General features: G+C 41.1%; 1 protein-coding gene across 3 annotated transcripts in view; it reads right to left on the bottom strand.

Moving 5' to 3' along the window:
- tmeff2a (transmembrane protein with EGF-like and two follistatin-like domains 2a) overlaps positions 1–22,795 on the bottom strand; it is a 144,826-nt gene that overhangs the window by 24,996 nt on the left and 97,035 nt on the right. The window lies entirely within an intron of this gene.

A 22,795-nucleotide genomic window follows, 5' to 3' on the forward strand; every position in this document is an offset into this window, starting at 1 on the left:
CTTCCCCTTTTCTCTCCCCTCCACCCTCTCCTGGCCTGACTCTCATCTATCACTCCCAATATCCCCACTGATCTTTTTGGAGTCCCTCTTTTATTTCATCGTGCTGATTTTTCTCGCACTGTTAGTGCGAAGACTCCTAGGCGGCAGGGTGGCTACTGGCGTCAGTCTTATTGCGGCTTAGGGACCCCGCCGGTGCATATCACGCCTCATAAGCGGCCGGGGGGGACAAGGGAGAGAAAAAAAAAAAGCAATCTGGCCAATCTCAAATTGCATTCTCCAACCACAGAGGACTCCTCCCGTCTTTGCACGCTTTCACTCTTCTTCTCTTTCCCCCTCGGCCCTCTTCTCCATTAGAAAAGCTCTATTTTTAAACTTACTAGGGCCCATGAGGACAACTTTGGAGAAGAAGACGAAGAGGTGGAACTTGGCATCATTTCCACATGTCACATCTTGCACAGACACCCGCACTGCAGCCACTGTGCATTGCTCCCTTGTGTCGCCACTTTCATTTCCCCTTCTGAAACTTTTGTTATTTCTTATGATCCCTGGCGACATGCTGGATGAATTAGAAAGAACTCTGATAGAGAGATTTAACCTGATTTTCCGCTGTCAAGCTTAAGTCGAGTTTGACTCTTTTTTTAAGATCAGAGTCAGTTAATGTTCCCTCTGTGTTCTTCACTGTTTAATGTAGTTGGCAGCTGACTTTCCTCGTCCATAACTCTCAGCCTGGGTTTTTGTGGCTGTTGGGTCAGATTATCCCAACAGCTTCATTTGCCTCTTTTGCCTCTTTCCCCGAACACACAATAGAGCCAACAAGACAGAAAAGTTCTTTTGCTGAGAACGTTTTTTCAAAGCTCCTGCCTTTCCTTTCAAATGTTTCCTTTGCCTTTTGAGGCTATGTCTGAAGCTGCAGGTGTTAGAAGACCGCCATAGCAGAGAGGCATCATGCTGAACATTTGCAGTCAGGTGGCAAGATGTACATTCTGTTTTCACAGCTTTGGTTCACTTTACCTTTAGGTCACAGGACTGGCGGGACTACAAGGTGTAAAGCTGCATTGGCACGTAGCCTACCAGTGGAGCTTGAACGCCATATCGTCTTAGTGTTCACTGCAAAGACCATTTCAGGAAATACTCATATATAATTCTAGAATCGATTCAAAGTTCCTCTGGCGCTTTACTTGTTTACAAAATATTCTTGAAATATCCCCCATTTAATGATGAGCATATATCATATATAGCATTATGTCTCAAAAATGGCCTTTTACGTGTGACAAAATCATTTTGGCTCATAGTTTCACAGCAGTATGGGGAAAGATGAAGACCAGCAGCGGTGCGTGCAAAACTGGCCACCTGTCCGCTACTGATATCATGAACCTCATCACAGTTTAAAGTAACCATAACATTTCAGTTTACCACTGAAATCCATCACCCTCCAGACAAAAACTGCTATAACTATTGGTCTACAGACAGAAATCTGAGGGAAAACACTCATCATCATAGGAAAGAAATTGTCCTCCACAATGTCTTTGTAGCTTTTCTCATTAGAGGGGCATTCCACCAATTTCACTCATGAAGTTCAGTTCAGAAGTTTTTTAATTTAAGTGTATATTTGTTTTATTTGAAAGGCTTGGTACATTTCTTAATATATATTTGAATTCATTAATAATAATAATAATAATAGTAATAATAATCGAAGAGTAAATCCAGAAAGATAAAATAAATAACAAAAACAACAACGAAAACATGTCACTCATATCTTGAGTCCCACCACATGATCACACAGTCACAGAGAAAACTGATATTCATTTAGACTCATCTTCCATTTTAATGTAGGTCCAAAAACGGTCCCAGACGCCTCTTCCTCTTGATCGCCTCTTATGCTACTAAGCATACTGTACGTACATTCATAAGATACTGTTTCCACCATCACGCTAACCCATTCCTTCAGTTCTAGAGATTTTTTTTCCCTACAGTATCTTAAAATAACTTACTGACTGTCACCATCAGTTTTTGTATTTTTATACATTACTTTTTACAAGTATTTCTCATGAAACCACTGAAAGTAAGTCTTTCACTCTAGATGTTATTATCACACTGTCTGTGTTATTATTCTGGGTCTCTGCAGTACAGAGTCTGCACAGATCTGACACCCGCCTGCCTGCTCTTATCCCCGCCTCTTGGGCAGCTAAAAAAAAAAAAAACGAATTCACAAATATGTAAAATATTACCACAGATATATCTGTTTTTACATTGATTTCAACGTCTGCTGTTGCTAATGGTCTGACACTGACCAGAAGCCAGCGAGCCTGGTCAAGTAGCCTTCTAGCTAGTAGCAGTGCTTCCAGGTTGGTTCACATATGTAATTATTAGCCAGAAAAGAATATGAATTTGAATAATTAAGATAAACGTTCACACTATGACAAAGGGCAACATTTTGTCCACTCACCCAGAATCATTTTTACTGCCTAACTGTGCAGAAAATTGTCCAATCTGGCAACATTTCTTGGCCATTTTCTGTCCCAGATCCAGTTATTTTCACCATGCAATGTCAACCAATCAGGGACCAGGAAAATACAAACATATTAAACATACCAAATCAAGAGGAGAAAAGTATGTCCTTCGGCACACAAAGGCACCTTTAAATAGTCATCGCACGTTTCTGTAATAATGTATGATTTATGTAACTGAAATGTATCAACTCAGACACACAACTGACAAATATGATTTCACATAAAATGATGTATTTGATCCTTAATGGACCCCTGCACTACTGAGTACCAGCCTGTGACAGTTGCATCTGAAAGGAGCTTTCCAAAGTTATTGAAACCCAGATGATGTGGTCTTGATTGACAAAACTGTGTTACAAACAAGAAAGAAGAGGGCTTTTCATTGACAGGATGGGTTTCATGAAAGACACTTTCAAGTTGCATTGTGGGAAATGTACAGTAGGATCCAGTTTGAAGCTTGACCAATGCTCCGGACAAATAGTCAGGATATTTGATGCAATAAAAAAGTTGGCAAATGCTGTTTAAAAAAGCATGGTTTGTAAGGCAGGCTTTCTGTTATACATTTGTTGTCTCCACCCCTTTGATTATTTCTTCCTCACCCACAGAAGACATTTATACAACTGACAGTACTACTCCAAACCTGAGTACTAATCTTCATGAACAGTAAACTGATTTTGATGTGTAAAATCAGTTAAGTTCCCCTTTTAAACACCCCTGTTGCGTAATTCACATCATTTCATGGCAAGTTGTCAGTGTTGTCCTCAAGTTTCCAACTGTGCATGATTCTGGGACTGCAGCTGATTGAATTAGCCAGTTGGGACTCCACCGACGTGACTGACTTCCCTTATTTCCACCCGTGTATGTTGTTGTGTGTGAAAATTTCACAGGGCTCTTGAGGGCACCAGAGCCAGTCTCTCTAGCTGCTCTGTACTCAAATGATCAGCCCCGCATAAAGGCTTGTGGGCAGGCAAGCATGTAAGCTCTCCGGCAGCCCTCCTCTCCTACAAGAGAGAGAGAGAGAAGGAGAGAGAGAGAGAGAGAGAGAGAGAGAGAAAGAGAGAGCGAGGGGGAGAGAGAGAGAGAGAGAGAGAGAGAGAGAGAGAGTACACGATTCTGTAATGTTAGGATTTCTTGCACTTGTGCATGTACGTGTACGACGCAAATGCCAACATTGTCTCCTTTGCCTCGTGTTTCTGCTCCCTAACGCTACAGCTAACACATCTTGTATGCACACTCTCACACACACTCTTCCCCAGATCCCCATACACGGTACTGCAGGCACAATTACCAGAGGCGACTGGGGACAGGCAGTGTTTTCCACTCCTCAAATCCCTGATAGAGTCTCCTGTAGCACTGACACAACTTCTCCCCCGTTTCTGCGTCTGCTAATCCCTGGAATCAGGAGACACAGCTGGGTAATGACTGAAATGATTAGCCCTTCTACTGCCCCCACAATCACCCCCCACCAGCTCCTACATCACCTCGTATCGATCCATGCTCGGGCCAGACCGGTCGACGAGCCTCCTCCACGACTCCCGTCCTAGCCTCACCTTCATCTCCACCAAATCCTCTCTTTGCTTTGTTCCTTTTTGTGTCGAGCAGTTCACTTTATTAATCACAATGCTTTCTCTGTGTAAGTGTAGCTTTTGTGTGAATTTAGCACAGGATAGGGAGAAAGGCTGAAGAGAGAGCAAAGAGAAGAAGGAAAAGAGGAAAAGATTAGAGTGAAATGATGAGTTCAAGGGGAGATAAGCAGGAAAAGAGATAAAAATGACAGAGGAGCAAAACATGGAGGATCATGCACAAAGGTGCTGTGGCGCTTCATCCGGGTTGAAAGAGCATCTTTAATCCCCTTACTGGTGTCTTGATCTTGGCCACACTGTATATTTATGCATCTATGCATACAAATTCACCTAAAAACAGAATTCAGCACTGTGACTTCTGAATTTAAATGTTTTTTGTGCCACCGTAAGTTGTAAAAAAGAAGCAGGGAGAGCCGATGAGAATGTCAGGCTAGAAAAAAAATTTGATGATCTATCAAATTATTTAAAAAAAATGCATTTATCAAAATGGAAGCAATGCATGTACTGTATATGCATTGTCGTTTGCACATTACTCTATTGGATAAAATCCATTGCAAATTAAACAAAGGCAAAAAGAACACTGCAGTTTAGCTAACTTGATAAAAAACTAAAGGATAAATAATTCCGAAAATAATTCATCGCATATTCCATTTAGTATAAATGTTAAGAATTATTAAATTTTCAAATCAATCAGTCAATTGAATTTTATTTGTATAGCCCTCTGCAATAGCCAACGGTACCCAAAGTGCTTTACATCAAAGCAATAAAATAATACATAACAACAATACATAAAAACTGCTTCTGCTTCTGCAGGGTGTTAAAGGCCCTCTAAAGTGCATAGCGTATAAAAACAGGCAAAAATAAGTATACAGAACTACCCTACCCTACATTGACTTACATGGCGAAAGAGATGCCTGTAATTCAGTGGATACAATGTTTATAGTATCAAAACCCTGGCAAAATGACTCAACTTTCATAATATGATCCATTTGGTCTGATAACATTCCAGCGGTAATAAATAATTGAATTCCAATTCAAGTAAATCTGTAGTGCACCTGCTCTATGGGCCCAACAGTGGGGAAGTATGGCGGAAGTACATCGCCGGTCAACTTTTATTTTCTTCATGCGCCACTGAGCATTTTTTTCACGGGTATGAACGTGGCTCCGCCTCCAATGCTGTATCCATATTTCTGTTTAAGCTACAGGGTTTCGTGACTAAGAAGCCATGGATATACTTAAAAGAAAGTCCCATGACATTTTGATTTGAGTTTTCCAGCAGTCGTATTGGAGACTCATTACAGATAGTCTCAACAGTTCAAATCTCAACAGTCCTCATGCAACCTGACAGAACTTATGTCCTTATGCAAAGAAGAATCGGGGACCAATCGCAGTATCCCATTCGTCCCCATCTGATCGACCTATTGACAAAGCCTCAAGGCTGTAACTGCTGCCAAAGGTGCCTCTATATATCAACATGAGGGGTGAATGCCTGTGTTTTGCTTTTCCATTCTTTCTTCTTTCTGGTCGCCTTATTTTCTTCCTCGCTTTATTCACCTGATATTCAAAGGGATATAACAGAATGTAAGTACTACAATACAACCTATTTTTCTCTACATGAACACATACAATACTGTATATACAAGGACACAGGCATCGAGTGGTGGTGCCTTTCTCCATGTAGAGGCAGCAATGAAACAAAAAGGGAGTTTAAGGGAAGAGGTATCATTCATTTGAGCGAGCATACGGCGAGAATGAGAGACAATCGAGTGAGTGAGTGAGCGAGCTCACACACACACACACACACACACACACACACACACACACACACACACACACACACACACACACACACACACACACACACACACACACACACACACACACACACACACACACACACACACACAGAAAAAATGACACACTCAAACACAGACAGGAGATTTAGGGCACTCTAGCATGCAGCTATCATACGGATGATGAATGAAGCCCACACACCCCTGGAAAACAGAGCAAGACCACTACGACCTTGGTTGCAAACACACTGGGGAGAGGAGGAGAGGAGAGGGCTGGGAGGGAGACACGGGCTGATACATCCTACATATGGCTGCTGTGTGTGGTCGCTCAAAGAGCGTAAACCTCCCATGGCTCACTATTGTTACTGCGCCGTCCTTCAAATGTTTGCACTGGGTTCAGGCTAACATTTTTTAACATTGATTCATTCAAACTCCCTGCTGAGTTTTATTTGTTTGGTTCATATGGGCAAACATAATGTCCGTGTGTTGTAATATCACAATATGGCATTCGAGAAACACCCTGTAGACAGTATTCTATGGCTACAGCCTCCAAAATGACCTCTAAAAAGAATCTACAATCTCTAAAACTGTTTCGGGAATAACTAAACCTTACAACCTTCATGAAGGTGCAGGGCTGTTGTATTGGACTGCATTTGTTTCAGCTATGTGTACCGAACAAAAGTCTCCTTATAGATATACCCAATTGCATTGAATGTCCCAAGAGAGTTGTCTACAGGCTACAAAATAATTGCCTCATGCCTGCGAAAAACAAAATGATGCCTATCAGCAGCTGTGATAAATCTTACCGAGGGCTGTTTTCTTCCCGTAAATGGACATGCTATCCATGAAAGGTGATACAGGAAGCAATAAACATGAGCCAAATTGCTGATAATGGCCCCGGGATGATGATACTGAATCTATGGTGCAGTCACATTGTATCTGTATCACACTGCCAGCGGTACACGCAGTTTGAACTCTCACTCATCGAAGATGTAGTCTTTCAGTTGTGTGGGGAGCTCCATTAAAGTAAGACTGCTGACAATTAAACTATGAAAGCCATCCATCAAAATGGCATTATCAACGGGCCACTGCCCCCAAGTGGCCGATCTGACAGGGCGAGCTGGGCCAGAGAACAGAAGACAGCCAAATAATCCATAAACATAATGGACATCAATATTGAAAAGATGACAGATGAGACTGCCGACAGAGGCCAGGATTCAATTTCTATTCTTTTCTTTTCTCCTGCAGGAGACCATATCGCTTTTCACAAAGTCATTTGTCAGCCATAAGGCCGATGAGAAGAAGCCGAGCTCCTCCAAAAAGTGAGCCAAGGGCGGTTGTTCCAGCGACGCAAATGACAAAATGAATCAGGCACGGGGCAATAAGACTGATATAAATACTGACACCATCACAATGCTTGGTGGGCATTGGCAGGGAAACACAAAACAGTCCATGCAGCACTCCTGCAACAAACACAAACCCCTCAAGCAATGTTTTAAAAGGCTGGAAATTAGTACACAAAGCACTTTTTAGTCAAATTCCACGGACAAAAAGGCACATTTTGACTGTTGCTGTTCGCTGCAAGCGTGGTCAGACCAAAGTTTGCTTTCCATTCATTTAAATGGGGGAGCAGGCAAGACCTACAATATTTACATTGGGTTTGGCATTGGTCCTGCTTTATTCACACACTAGGGCTGAATTATCTCAAAAACATATCTATTCATGATATTAGAAGTAGTGATCAGTTGTACATTGCTATCATTTTCATTGAAAAGCATTTAAATGATTGTGGTGTGATTGTTTTGTGAGGATCTGCACCAAACTAAAGGGTTTTTCACACAGGAACGCTGTAATGCCGTTTTTTTGTTCATTCATACAGACTAAGCAAAGGCAGTGTAAAACCGCCCCAGTTGTTACTTCACACAGTAAAAGAGGCGTTGGCGTGTGTGAGCAGATCTGCACTGTTCACCAACCACTCCAGGCCAACTCACAAACTGCCAACTTTATACATCACAGAAACACAACTGTCAGTCGAGAGAAGGAGACGGACTGCAGCTCCCCGGCACCCACGCATGTGTTTGAGAGAGGGAGAGCGAGAAAAGAGAGAGGATTTTTTTTGTAAGTTATTAATAACTTAGGTTTCTCCGAATGTGGCTTTGTCACTTTTTGACCTGCCTGTGGGTCGACTCATCACCACTACTGCGTGTCCTTCTGTCCTGCCGGCTTTCTCATTCACACAGGCATTGGCTCGGCTCTGTGACTGCCTCCGCACTGGCTCTGGCGCAACAGATCTGACCCCCCCAATCCATCTCTGTACCTTTCACACAGACAGCAGGGCGTGATGAAGGCTTGACAGCCTTGCAACGGACAGCCATTGTGAATATGGGTAGAGATGTCTTCTTAAGTCTGTAGAATGCCAGGACACTTCTGCAGCACCATATTTAATTTAAAATGGCATTTTGACATACATTTCATCTTTTAAAAATATTGTGCCTCTTGCAATTAACTGTTCAGCCCTAGTGCACAGTTCAATCTAGATGAAGTTTGACAAGTGAAATAGCAAGGCCTCCCAAAGTCCAGTCATTTCATGTGGGTGGGATTGACCTCTCATACAAAAAAGATTGATTGTAAATATCCTTGTTTAGTACTGCACAGCAAAACAATACAAGCAGCGGGAAAGGAGGGGTGCTGTTGAGCTGCAGACTTTTACGTTCAGACATTGGCAAAGTTTGGCCTCAACACCCCATAACTCCAATAAAGTGTGGATTTATTATTACATTTATTTATCACAGGCTTGCTCTCTTGTTTTATCCCAATCAGAAATGGGAACAGCAATCATTTGTGCCTGAGGTATACTGGTGCATGCTTTAGAGATGATTTACATGTAACCAAGCCCCTACGACATCGACTTCCTGGTTGATCCAATACGGAAGTGCCAAAAACTGCAGTTCTCCAGCGTCCAGTAGGTGTCGGTTTTTCACGATAGAGCAATTTTTCATTGACCCCCATGTTAAACAGGACATTTTAAAAACCTATTTAAGGCTTGTTTCAAAAAAACATTCTAGTCTGTATGTTTAGGTCATATCTCTACGACAACACTGAGGGGGTTAATTTTTTTGTAAGAGGCTATTTTTTATTTTTTCGGAGGTTAAAGTTTATGAATAATTAGGCGCACAGCCTCTGGAGTGACTGCTAGCCCCTAACCGTCACTTCTCCTCGGAGCTAGTTGTCAGGATTAGCATGCTAACTCTGTCATCTCGACCAGGACTGTGGTCATTTGTGTGGTGGTGTTACCATATGTGACAAGATGGTTTGCTCTTCCATCAACTGTACCAACAGATGGTTTAGGAGCACGCGTGTTAACGTTAGCTTTGTTATGCTAATTAAATATCCGCATTTGCACCATGATTTGCAGTACAGCCTGCTATCTATGACACATACACTAGATGCTAATCTGGAGCACCGGGAGGAGTCGGGCCATGAGGGTCTGTGTTTAACTATGAGCATGGTACCGTGTTGAATATCAGTTTAAATCATAGATCTTAAATGCTGGCTGCCTGTATTTTACTTCCGGAGCCGGTGTAATCTCAGCTAGAGACACGGGAATGCCTGCGCTCGACTCGCCGTGCCGGTGTCTAGTAACACGTTCTGTTAGCCTAGCTCCCGTGCTGTGGAGCTAATGTGAGCTAATGTGGCTAATTCTGTAAAAGTCACCTAGCCAGGCGTATCTGCCTCCCCCCAACGACACATCAATGCCCTTTTCTGGTAAGAGGAAATGAGGCGGAGTCACAGTCCGATAAAGATTGCGGCTCCCAGAGAGTTTGAGAGAACGGGCCCCGGGGGAGAGGCTACGTCCATTTTTCATACAATCTATGCATGCAACCCTGCAGCTTTAGTGTCTCAATATATTGTTGGCTCTCTTCTTCCTTCCTTTCACAGGTAGTTAGTAGTACAATGGCAGAGCCCCATCAAAGACACATTTCCACCACCTTACTACAATAAAGTCTTTCTGATTCAGATTCTTGTTTACTTACTTGACTACTGCCCTTGACCTGCTTTTTGTCAACAACTTGCCTTTCACAACTAACAGGCTCCATGGATCACATCCTTTACCAAACAGAAAGATTCTTACACTTTTTAAGCAAAGCAACTCTCTCATTTTTGAGGCAACATTTGATGTTCCCACTGAAGGCCACAACCCTAAAAACATTGTCAAATCAGTCAATACAGTTAACCATTAAATAGTCATAGGAGTTTTCACTGCTTACATCCACCTTGCAAGTAGCAAGTTGTGTCAGAAATCTCTACTCTACTTCTGATGTCACATGCCAAAACATTTCAGGAAATTACGTCCTGTCAACACGTTAGCTAGTTAGGTAGCAATCTGTCCCTAAACTTGACGTCTTGGAAATCATCAAGGTTTGTTGTTGTGGTTGTATCAGTTGTCACTCAAAAACTTTCTCATTCTCACAACTCTTTACTTTTTCGCAATATGTGACTGGGCTTCTGAAACAAACTCAGTGGGACCCTCACAGAAATCAATTCAGCAGAGGACATGCTAAAACGAATATGACTGGCTCAATACAGACTCTGACTTTGGACAGGTTTGGCCTTTTGAAAACATAGCCATTTGATGCTACTTTGAGCTCTTTTTATTTGTGCTTTAAAGGTCAGGTATTGTAAAATATATGATTTCGATGTCTCTTTGATTATAAAGCAGGCAAAGGTACTTTAGAAAGCATCCTGACTTACTGCATGTGTGTGTGGTTTGCCAGCTGCACAGTGGCTGACCGGAAAGCCCTCAAAAGGGTTGTTGGTTGTTCACTCCCCACCCTGGAAGAACTGTACAGCTCTCGCTGTCTTAGTAGGGCTAAAAACATTCTAAGGGATTCGTCCCACCCAGGCCACCAACACTTCGAGTTATTGCCCCTCGGGCAGACGTTTCAGGTCTCTGAATGCTCGGACTAACAGACTTAAGAACAGTTTTCATCCAAAAGCTATAACAGCACTTAACACCGCAAATACCTTTACTTATGATGGTACATGATGCTCAGGGTCTCTCTAATCTACTTTTTTTGTTTTGTCTCCTTAAGCTGCTAGGGTGTGTGTGTGTGTGTGTGTGTGCGTGTGGTGTTGGTGTGTAAGCTTGTTGTTTTAAATGTGTCTTTATCTAATGGGTCTAGCCTATTCTTTTTGATGTTTTTAATGTGAAATTATTTCTGCACTTTAAAGGATTGTACTGTAAATTTTGTTGTACTGGTACAATGACAATAAAGACAATTAAATTAATTTAAATTCAATTCAATTATATTCAATTTATAAATATTGTGAAAGTATCAAAACGCTCAATCCACAGAGAAATGCACACAGCCTGTATTCAGAAACGTTGTCTTTAGATCTTTAAACGAGCCATCAGGACTTTTGAACAGTTTTGATGTCACAACTAAACTATATATACACCTAGATATAATAGATATAAAGTGCTGCTACAGTCATTCCCGACTGCAATCGAGGTGCAGAGACACTAAGAGCGATGATGCGGAAGACCAGGAAATGATGACCAACCAGAGCAGACTGGGTTTTTTCAGGAGTGGGAGTCGGACAGAGGGGGAATAGAAGAAACAACGGTTTCCTCATTAGTTTTGAATGGACAACATCAGACAGTAATGTATACTTATATGCTATCGGGGGGGATGCAAATCAGGATACAGGGTTACCAGGGGAAGTTTAGCTGTGTCTATGACTGTTTTTCTCTTATCTTCCCTACACTGTGAACAAATCACAGCACCTAAGTGCAGCTGCAGCCAGGTACAACCACGATTCAGTGGTGATGATGCAGCTGTTACCAAACCCAAGACCAAGGTCTCCAACTGAGTCAGAGCTCTCACCAAATTAAAAGGAGGAATTATGTATTTCTTTTAATTGTCTACGTATTTTGTTGAGTTTTGGTTCCAATACCAAAATGATACTGTACATGACACAATGTTTTTTTTAAAACAAAACATTATATTCTCTTTAATAAATTAACTCAAACGTGTCACATGATCATTATTTAATGTAGTAAAAAACATTGCTTAAATACAGTGCAGTGTAAAACTAAGCTGAATTTTGTGCTGTGGCATATCACACTTGTGCCCAAATACAGTTGAAGCTCTTGTGGATAGAATGAATTCTGCTGTGAAATAATTAGTTAACATTGTTCTTTTTCACACCCGTGTGAGGGCAAGTTTAAATAGTAGTCCGCAGTGTCCCACGTCATCCATTCATACCATAAAAATTACAATTTATGAACTAAGTATTGGTCATGTGAAATTTGGAGTGGCACAGTACTGTGCAAAAACCATTTCACAGTGCACTGCTTTAACAAAAACAGGGTGTGGAATCAGCTTTTGTGCGATTTTTCCTCTGCATTTGCTTTGGTCCTTTTTTGAACAAACCCTTCCTGTGTTGTGTCCCAGACAAGAATAAGCTGAACAAGCCTAAAGCAAGTCACACTGAACTACAAATAATACAGGGAGAAAAGAGGAAACCCATCTATTTTAAGTCTGATTTTTATTAATGCATTATGACAAAGACACAGCCCTTGCCCACAGCAATCACTGTCTATTAAACTGAAAAAATTAATCAACCACACTGAATAATGCATGCCTTTGTTTCTGCTTAGTGTCAAATCTATTCATTCTACAGGAATGTAGAAGATCCACCGAGCATCAAAATGCAACAGATCACCATTATCTGGCCAATGTTTTTCTTTTTGTCCATCTCTCCTTCCTTCCATTACTCCATTATTTGTCCTCACACACAGCTCACAAGGATTTTGAATTTCCTATCCATATCTCACATCAGCATGCTCATTGGAAATTCAATTAAATTCCTCTCTCAGTCCGCACTACAGCTAGGCCTCTCTAACCTTGGCATATTTACTCTCCAAGCCGCAGCTCAGTCTGAAGAATATAGAGGAATGAGCAGGCAGGGAGCAACAAACCCTGTCTCTTTCTCTGTCTCTATTGTTATCCATTCACCCTTGTGGAAAATTGTGATTCACACGTGTTTGTCTCAAGTGGTCATCCGTCCCAGCTTGGTTGTATGGGCAACAAGTAGTACACCTTGACCAGTATAGAGCATTAGTGGATAGCTGAGCATGATAATGAGAAGTGGGGAAAACTGCTAGCTAGCAACATGTTGTATCTCAATCTGCTCACAAACCGAAATGTTGAAATGAAAGTTTAAACGTGGGTACACACCAAGAAGACTTCAAAGAACTAGCGGCGACAATGGCCAACTGCTGTGTCGACTCACGGCGCCTGTGTCTTGCCCAAAAAGTGGCACTTGAAAGCACCACAAAGACTACAGCAAACAGCCAGCTAGGACATATGTTCTGCTACTGTGTGACCATGGCTATAGTCTGTATTGAAAAGGAAAAAAGGAAACTAGAAGACTGACAGGATGGCTCAAGATGCTAGTTAGCCAGTTAGCAAATGAAGAACACAACCCGATGGTGAAAGAACTAACGGTATTCACTGGGGGAGAGGGTATTTGCATGCTAATAAATGATTTTATCTTCATTAAAATGGCAAAGACTCCTGTTACAGTAACAGTAGTGGATAATATCAATTCACATTAGAATATGAACACTATAGCCCTGCATCATGTTTCAGCTTTTCAAAAAGGCCAATAAGAGAAAGCTTTTATGTACAAACACACTGAGGAATAAAGGTCAAGTGCAGCACAAGCTAACCTTGAAACATTTTTAGTGGATGTAGAGTGGATGTAATTTCCTGGTGTCTTTTAACAGGAGGTTTGACACTTTTATCTGTCTATACTAGCATGAGAAAAAGTATGGGTACTTTTTGTAATTTCATCCAGGGGAAATGGATGGCCCCAGATCACATATTTGAAGATATTAAAACCTTAATGTACAGAAATTTATTCATTTACTAATTCAGAGGCATCTTTAATGTTAACCACTAACTTGAACATCTCATTATGCTACAATGCAGTTGTAATTTCAGTTATCAAATCAGTGAGTAAAGTGAAGAACTGGAGTGGTGTAGAGCTTACTATAAAAAATAACAGGCTCGGGCAGGCGGAAAAAAAAGTGACAAAGCAGCGTCCTGGGCTATTAATAACTTAGGTCTATAGAACATTGCAGGCAATAGTCCGCCTGCCATCTTGTCTTGTCTTCTCTCTGTCTCTCATACATATACACACACAACGTCTCTGTCCTCAGTCCTGATTGGCCTACTATAGTGCATAAAGTTCAAGGGTTTGGATGGTTTATTAATGCACCTTTTCGTGGGTTGGCTCCTTGAACCCTGACCCGTGCATCACTCCAATCCACTTCAATATTTAGGGGAACTTTTCATGTCAAAAGGTATTAACATTACAACCGTCCGCCACCTTTCACTGAAAGCAGCAGTTGAGTTGTCCGCACTCATATAATAGACACAGGTGCTATCCATGTGGCTGGTCATGATGATTATTTCGACATGTTGGCACTGCTGATTTATGGCTCAAAGTTAAACTGAAAGGAAACACCCAGCCCCAACTGGAACCTAAGATACTGTAAATCCATCCATATTCTGCTACTTACCAGGGTCCTAGCATTCAGCTGGCATTACACCAAACCACGATTCCTCTCCTTGCAGATGGTGAGCCCACATGGCAAACATAAAAGACAGCAGCTGACTAGTGACTGTAAGCGTACGTTGGACCAGCTACATGTCATGTAATGTGTCATTTGCTGTGGTTATTACTGCTAACAATGGCTAGCATGGCTGGCTCTCAGAGCAGTCAATGTTTAAAGTGCTTTTCAACTGCACCATGAAAAGCCACTATTAGGTTGTTAGGTCACTATTAGGTTGGGTTAGGTTGTTTTTTAAGAGCAATTTTTGTCCATGTTCTCAATAACTGCATCACTGTCAGCCAGTGGCTTTGAGCTGTATTATCTTGACGCAGAGATGACAGCTCTCAGATGTTCCTCTAGAGCTAAGTTTTATGTCAGCTTTTTTAGAATAAAAAGCAGCAAAATGGCTCTTGAAATCTATCCATCTGTGTATGTCCCTCAGGTAAGAAGAAGAGACTAATGAGAGAAGCGATTCAAGGCAAGATAAAGCATGTACGTGTGGTTTTATTTAAGTGTTTTTTTTTTTTTTTGCGAATCTCTTTAGCTATGAGGATCAAAATGTCCTAACAAGAAAAAAAATGAGGACATTTAGGAGTATTATTGTTGGGTTTTTGATATTGCTGGGGCTGCTTTACTGTTAAAGTTAGCATAGGGTTAGCATGAGTCTCAGGTTGATTGAAACATTTGTGAATGTGGTCAAGTGAAAAAACAATACAAATGTGTGTAGGTTTGTGTTCCTGCATGCATAGTCATGGAGACAAAGGCCCAAGGCATGTATTTTTGTAGTGTACACACACTGTGCACTAATGACCCATGATGTAAAGTCAAAACAGAAAAAGAAAGAAAAGCTGCTTAATTAATTATTCACTTTGAAAATCAAATGATATCATACAATTTTACCTCCTACACAAAAATATTTTGTATTTGATGCGATGCTTTAGGACATTTTGCTAGTGATAGGGGGTATTTCAAAGCCTTTACTAACCCTTGACTTTAAAAAATGAAACATTGACAACATCACTAACAAATTAAAACGGACTCTTCCACCCTTAAAAGGCCTGTATTCACTTGCTGGTATATAAATGCCATAAACAAAGGTTTGCTTTGACTTTGGCACTAGTCCTGTCTCAAATCTTATCTCAGGCGTTGACTTTAAGCAGACAGGGTGATCTGTTAAAATATTGCTTTATCCTGGAGCAGATATCAGAAATAACAAGCCTGAAAGGAAGCAGCTCTCCTGTCAGAAGCTACAATTAAGAAGATTTTATGCTCACATTTTAATTTTGCTACTTATTGCTCGGAGCCATTTAGGAGAACTTCAATTACAATATGCATTTTACCAGGACTTTCAGAGTGCATGGGAAGAAATTTGTGGTGTCATTTTAGTAGGTAGAGCTACAGAGTTTTACTTGAAAATGTGCTCAATTTGTAAAGTATTTGAAGATACTTTCATGGTATATATGGGTTACATGGGTTGATATGGTAATGACCGATAAGATGGCAAACATTATTTTACTCGTAATAGCTGATAGCTCCTGTAGAAGGTACAGTGCCCATATGATTTGATCAGTTGTGGAAGGAACCAAATAATTTACCAAAAATAATTGTAAACGTGCCTGAAAATCTATTCTGGCATCAACAATGTGAAAGGTGGTGTTTGTGGTGACGAACCTACAGAGAATTGTCGCTCATATCTGCAGCCCCCCTTTGCTTTATAGAGCTTTATAGTCAGTTTCAGCCAATCGGCAAACTGTGGCTGAAAAATAAAGCCAACATGGAAGTGCCAAAAACTGAAGTTCCCAGCTTTACAGCAGAATAAAACATGTTTACAACCTGGTACAAAAGCGTTTTTGGTCCATAGCTAGTTTCCCCATTCACTTCCCACTGTACGAGGAGTGAATCGTTTTATAACTCATCCTATATTATATTACACTATATTTGTACATTGCTATGTTATTTTAGAGCGACGGTCAGAGTCACGTCCACCAAGCTTTATTTGGCTCAGTGGACAGGACTTTTTGAGATGGCAGAAATGTATGCGCCTGCTTCTCTGAGCAGACAGTCCCCTGGCATCCCCACCTAGTGACACCTCTGTCCTTGGGCAAACACACACGTCAGTGGTCTTGGCACAGTATGGCCCCTTCTGTCCTCATCACCTGCTTGCTCTATTATGCATCGGTGACAGAAAATCTCAGGAAATGTCAGCCTGCAGCCTGCAGCTACTCTGTACCAAGTCCACCGGTGTCTGCTGGCAGCCCTCTGAGCCCCACCATGCCACATCTAATCCCGCCACCAGCCTGCAGGGCCAATCTCACACCACTGAGTGTTGGAGAGGAGCCTTGGACAGCCGGATGGCGGGTGAGTTTGGTCTCAAGGGGGGAAGAGGAAGAGAAAACTATGGGCTAATCCTGTGTGCACAAGACCACCAGAGAGGATTGGCCAGGGCTAAAGAGAGAGCGAAAGGGGATAGAGGAGGCGGAGGAGGAGGAGGAGGAGGAGGAGGAGGAGAAGGAGAGGCGAGAGGTGGTGGTTACTGGTCGAAATATCTGACAACACAGATATCTGCACTCTAACAAAATTATATAATAGGGGACATTTAATTTATCAGTGCAGCAGTTTGTGCATAACTATGACGTCCTGCCTGACATGCAGTACATTTTTACCATGAAAAGAAATGAGCCAGTAAAAAAAAAAGCATGACAGTTACCTAGCCTTAATTAACGCAGAGCTCCACTATTCTCAACAAAGTAGTCATTCTCACCCAAATCATGATATTTCCCTAAACTTAACCAAGATGTTTTCGTGCCTAAACTTATCCAAATTGTAACCATGTTTTTTCTACATGAATAAACAGAGTTATTTAACAGTCTATCTGGCTATGTGTCCTTCTGAGACGGTAACAAGCAATGCTTTTTGTTGTTTAATCTTATCTGTTGTTGGGTCTCCACCATGGATAAGTATTAGTATTATACCCGATGCCAATTCAATACTGCCATTGAATGAATGAACCATATACCTGTCCATGTGAGTGAAGGCTTCAGACTTGACATAAACATTTAGCCTTGTTAAAAAAAGGTCAGAAATTAACACAGATATAAATGTACTCAATATTATTTATTAACAAATAACAAAGTGTATTAAATAACACTTCCATCTAAAGTGCACTGCAAACAGATATTTTAAAATGTAATCTAAAACCCTAACCGCTGTTGTAAACATAGAATCGAAGTAATTAGATCTCTGTATTGCTGTGTATGATATTAATAAAGCGAGTGGACCGGAATGCTGGATCGGCCTCATTCATTTAATAACCGATCCAGGTATCGGATCGGGGCATCTCTAATAAATATCTGTCTTTGGCCGCAAAATGTTCCACTTTGTTCACCAGCTACTGCCTAACTTTATCTGTCTGTTGTTTGGTTGTGAGTAAAGTTACAGCGTCTTTACCAGAGCTGAAAACAGCTGCTGTGTCTGGAAGTGAGAGCATTGAGACTGGAGCAAAATAATAAAATTGCAGGCAGACAACCAACGCAATGACTGCAGAAATCTCTCTACAACTGAGAGGGACTGCCGAGGTGAGAATTTTCACAGCTGCAGAGTTGGGCTCAAGCTCAGATCCGGGCTGTCCCGATTATGAAATGCAAACATTCAAATATTTGTTGTGGGCCAGACTGTTTCCTCATTTAATCACCAGAAAAACAACTGTCTGCTAGCCTACTGTTAAATCATCCGCATAAGGTAACATTATTTTGCCCATCAGCGTGTCTTATCATTGATGAATTACACCTACAAATGCTCATTAACGAGGCGCAATCGGACAATCTGACACAGCACCGTAAAAGTGAAACTACGGTTCTAAATATAGCCTGGGCCTACCATCAGCTTCACAAAGAAAGATGCAAACAAAACAAAACAAAACAAAACACACTAATGTTATACCAGCAATACTTTAAATACAATGCCCGTATCAGAAATCACATAATTTACTTCCTACTTGATGCCGTGACCGAAGGCAGCACTGGACTCACGTGCAACCGCTGCTGTCTCCCGCCCAGGATCAGAGGGTTTATTATTTTCACATGTTAATAGTGCAATTAAAAAGAATAAATAGCAAAAAGAATGTACTGGCAAAACATATTTTGCAGTCTACCTTTACTAATAGCCTACATTAAGCACACACACACACACACACACACACACACACACACACACACACACACACACACACACACACACAAAATATCCAAATACCAAAAATGAAAATCGAATACCTACACAACGAATGAATATTTGAATATTCGGGCCCAGCCCGAGCTCAGATATGGTTTTAATCTGACATTACTTAACTATCAGGTCCTCTGTCACCTTGAAACTCCCACACACACATCTCACATATAGGTGAGATAATCAGAGTACAGCCCCATACACAACCCTTCATCCTTCTGTGGCAGCATTTTTAACACGCAGGGTAGGTTTACAAAAATATTCTGGTTTGGGTCAAAACAAGTATGTTGAGTAACTTATGTACGTTTCAAAAATAAGTCAATGATGGCATTTGGTTTTACACAGGACCCAAACAACTGCCTCCTGGCTGAAAGTCCTTTGTCTGTTTGACCCATCCATCAACCATGATCTCCCTACATGGACTTTGTTGCTCTTTTTACTACATTATCTCACTACGCCATGGTCGAATAGTTGAAAGCCTGGTTCGTCTCATACCGATGCTGAAGCGTGTCTTGTGTGGCCAAGCTGCCATATTTTACATGCTGAGAGTGAGAACAGGTTGCAGCAGCAGACTTAATAAACACTTTAAAGATATTTCTATTTTACGTTTACAGGTAGCCTCATTTAACGCAGACAGAAACAGTTCGATAAATATAAAGCCGTTAGTGCGGAATTCTTTCTTCTATTCAATATTTGCCTTCATTTGATATTTTAAATTCATGGGACTTGTTTAAAATATTGATTTAGAAACCAGTTGTATATAAAGTTCTTTGTTGATTTGCTTTAAAAAAGTGCTACATAAGTTTAGTCAATTATGACTGAACTTCATGGAAAAAACAGTTTTGACAAGGCTGAGCTTTCTATGGCAGTGAAAAGCATTGGAAGGAAAAATGTGGCAGGCCAATATTCCAACAGAGAAAAAAAGCAAATTGAAAGTGAAGTTTTTTTTCTGTTGTTAAGACTTTTATCTTCACACGAGCCATGCTGCTGTTTTTTGCTGCACATCATTCCCAGTTCAAAGGTTGATGGAAGCAGTTCTCCAAAAGATGAAAAATCTTTTGACGATCAAAATGTGTTAATCGTCTTTGTGGCCTTACTGTTCAATCAACACCTACGGTAGGAATGTCATCAACAGCTATTCAATTTGTCCTTGACGTTCCTTTACGAACATTTGTGAAACTCCATGGTACGTCCAAGGTGACGTTAACGTGACACCAATGCAATGTGTACTGTGAAGCTAGCACTGCAAGAAGGCTATCAGATAAAGCATGCACAGCACAAATGAAGATTAGACTGATTAGACTGTTAATATTTTCTACCGCCATTCAGTTCTGATAATAATGTTAGCTTTATATGTTGAGTTAAAGATGTAAAAAATAATGATTATGAGCAAATAAACTGAAACTAAATAAAGACTGATCAGTATACACTGAACCAAACTCCAAAATATACATTATATGTCACACTCTAGGTGTTATCCGTGGTTATCAGCCTCATAGATACAGGTTTGAAGGGGCCTGCCACACCTACTAGCATGTTCAGAAGGCTGTTATTTATGCACATGGTAACGGTTGCCTTTAGCTTGGTCAGGCGAGACTTTTTAGCGCTCTGTGAGTCCAGTTGTGAATTCAAATTAAAGGAACTTTACTTGGTTAGGTTTAGGGCAACAAAACTACGTGGTTAGAATGAGGACAAGATCGTGGTTTGGGTAAAAATACTAATGTTTGTTATTGTATGTTCAACAAAGGCTGAAAGCATATTGAATTTCCATTCATGGAGCCTTTTTCTTCAAGAGCTAAGAGCTTTATCTAGTGAGCCAAGAAATTTAAAAAAAATGCTTCACGAAGCTTCATGAAGCCTCATTTGCCCATCACTACATGCAGTGGAAAAATTGCTTTTAGTTAAAGCTGCAGTGACCAGTCTGGCAGATCAATTTCGTCAAATGTTTACAACTCTCACGCCCCTCCCCCACTACCACCGAGCTCCTCTGCTCTCTCTCGTGCACGTGTACCAGATTCCTGTGAACGCGCCCGTGTCTTCTCTCATTGATACACAGCAAGGAGGACATGCTACACAGAGGTAGACTCGCTAACTTACTCATAAATCGCAACTGCAAATGTCATTTAGCGCATGCCTAGCTTGAGGCGTGTGCCAGTGATATTGTAACATGCGTGGAGGGGGGGATCTATGGCGTGTGCACGAACTGTGCCTGAGATGCAGGTGCAATTTTTTTTTTCTTAAACCGGATGATTTATGTTTTTATATCAGAGCATAGTGTAGGCTTCAGTGAATATGATCAAACAAATGTTGATGACACATGTTTAAGAATGTTACGTATGAAAGTCAACTTGGGTAGTCTACATATGGCGACAAAAAGTCACTATTGACTTTCACTCTTACAGTACATGGGACATGAACACTGGCATCCTGTGTGAAAGTCGTTTGTTTGTTTCACCCATCAACCACCCAAACCCTTCTCCTTACACAGAGTTTCTTTAATACTGTCTTACCATTGTCGCCCCTGCTATAGTATCTTGCAGAGCTGCGGTCCAGGAGTCGATGCAGATGGGTGATCTATCTTATCAGGAGAGAATAACAGTCTACTGAGCCAACTAATAGGTGGAGAAGGGCCTTTCCGCCTTATATCTACGGTGGTGATAACAGCTAATAATGCCCATTGTATTGGCTGATAACATTCGTAGCAGATGTTCATACATAACAACTATTTATTCCACATATGGACTACAATCCTCTATACAGCAAATGTCAATCATAAAGTGTGTTTAACGAGTTTATTAATGATCTAGTTCCAAACTAGTCGTGATCACAATCCAATTCAAACTGAAATTTAAGGTCAGCACAGAGAAACTTGTCGAATGCTGCAATTACATCAGCACGCTCCTCAAACATCACAGTGCAAGAATAATAATATGCTTTCTATCTACATTTACAGTCATACAGGGAGAAATCCAGCAAAGAGGACACAGAGATTTTATTGAAGAGAAATATAAAGAGATGTCCTTTGAGGACAGGATGTGACTCAGAGGCTCCCTTTTCTTCATCATGGTAATTTAATACACACTCAAGAGTGTTAGTTGAAAAGTATTTTGGGAAATATATTTAAAAAAGAAAAAAAACAATGAAAGTTGGAGAGGAGGTAGATGCATGTGTGTATGTGCACTTTGTGGCCTCTGCTGGACAGATAAATCTTTTCTCCAGTAGTCTTCACTTCATCATGCAACACTTTCCTTTGGATCAACTCTAAAATGAGATGGTGTATCTCAAGGGTTTATCCGATTGAATAAACGTGTACAACTTTCACACTGCTTCCGTAGATGCCATTTCAGAGGAAAAATTAAGTCACTGACTGCTCCTTTAATGCCAATGCACCATCCCAACCCTCAATATGATCTGCTTCTACAATGTAAACAAACTGGGAATTCCCAAAGCTCACTCTATAAGTTCTGCTCTCAAAACACAAAGCCATTAGCACAAACACAGTACACCCCCCCCCCCCCCCCCCCCCGACTTTACTGCCACAAGGGATTTGCTCGCTCCTCCGGAGGGGGAGTGTGGAAGCCCAAAAATAAACAGCCTTCAGATGTTTACATATGGAGCACAACGCCGTCGGAGGCCCGCAGAGATTGAGTGGAAAACTCATTTGCACTGTTGATGAGAAGAATCAGAAATGTGGGAATTAATATTACAGGCACAGAGCAGAGGAAATTATTGTATATTGAGGCAAGACTCGAAGGCACATACTGCACTACTTGTTTTTACATGTACTTTAACAAAGCAAAACAGGCTGGTCAGCAGGTTTCAATAAAAAATAATGGCCTGATTTCCATGAACTATGGTGGATGGTGTAGCACCGGCCAAAGGAGAACCCATTCAAGTTTGGGGTAAAAACCAATTACAATTTTTCCCCGCTTTCATTATCAAGAGATCAAGGCCCTGGCTCAGGTCCGCATCTCCAATTGACCTTCTATTTTCTCATGTTAACTGTACAATGATTCATTCATGGAGCCCACACTTGAAACACTCAATGTAATCATCTGCTCC

Source organism: Echiichthys vipera (assembly GCF_963691815.1).
Source record: "Echiichthys vipera genome assembly, chromosome: 10".
Classification (NCBI taxonomy): Eukaryota; Metazoa; Chordata; class Actinopteri; order Perciformes; family Trachinidae; genus Echiichthys; species Echiichthys vipera.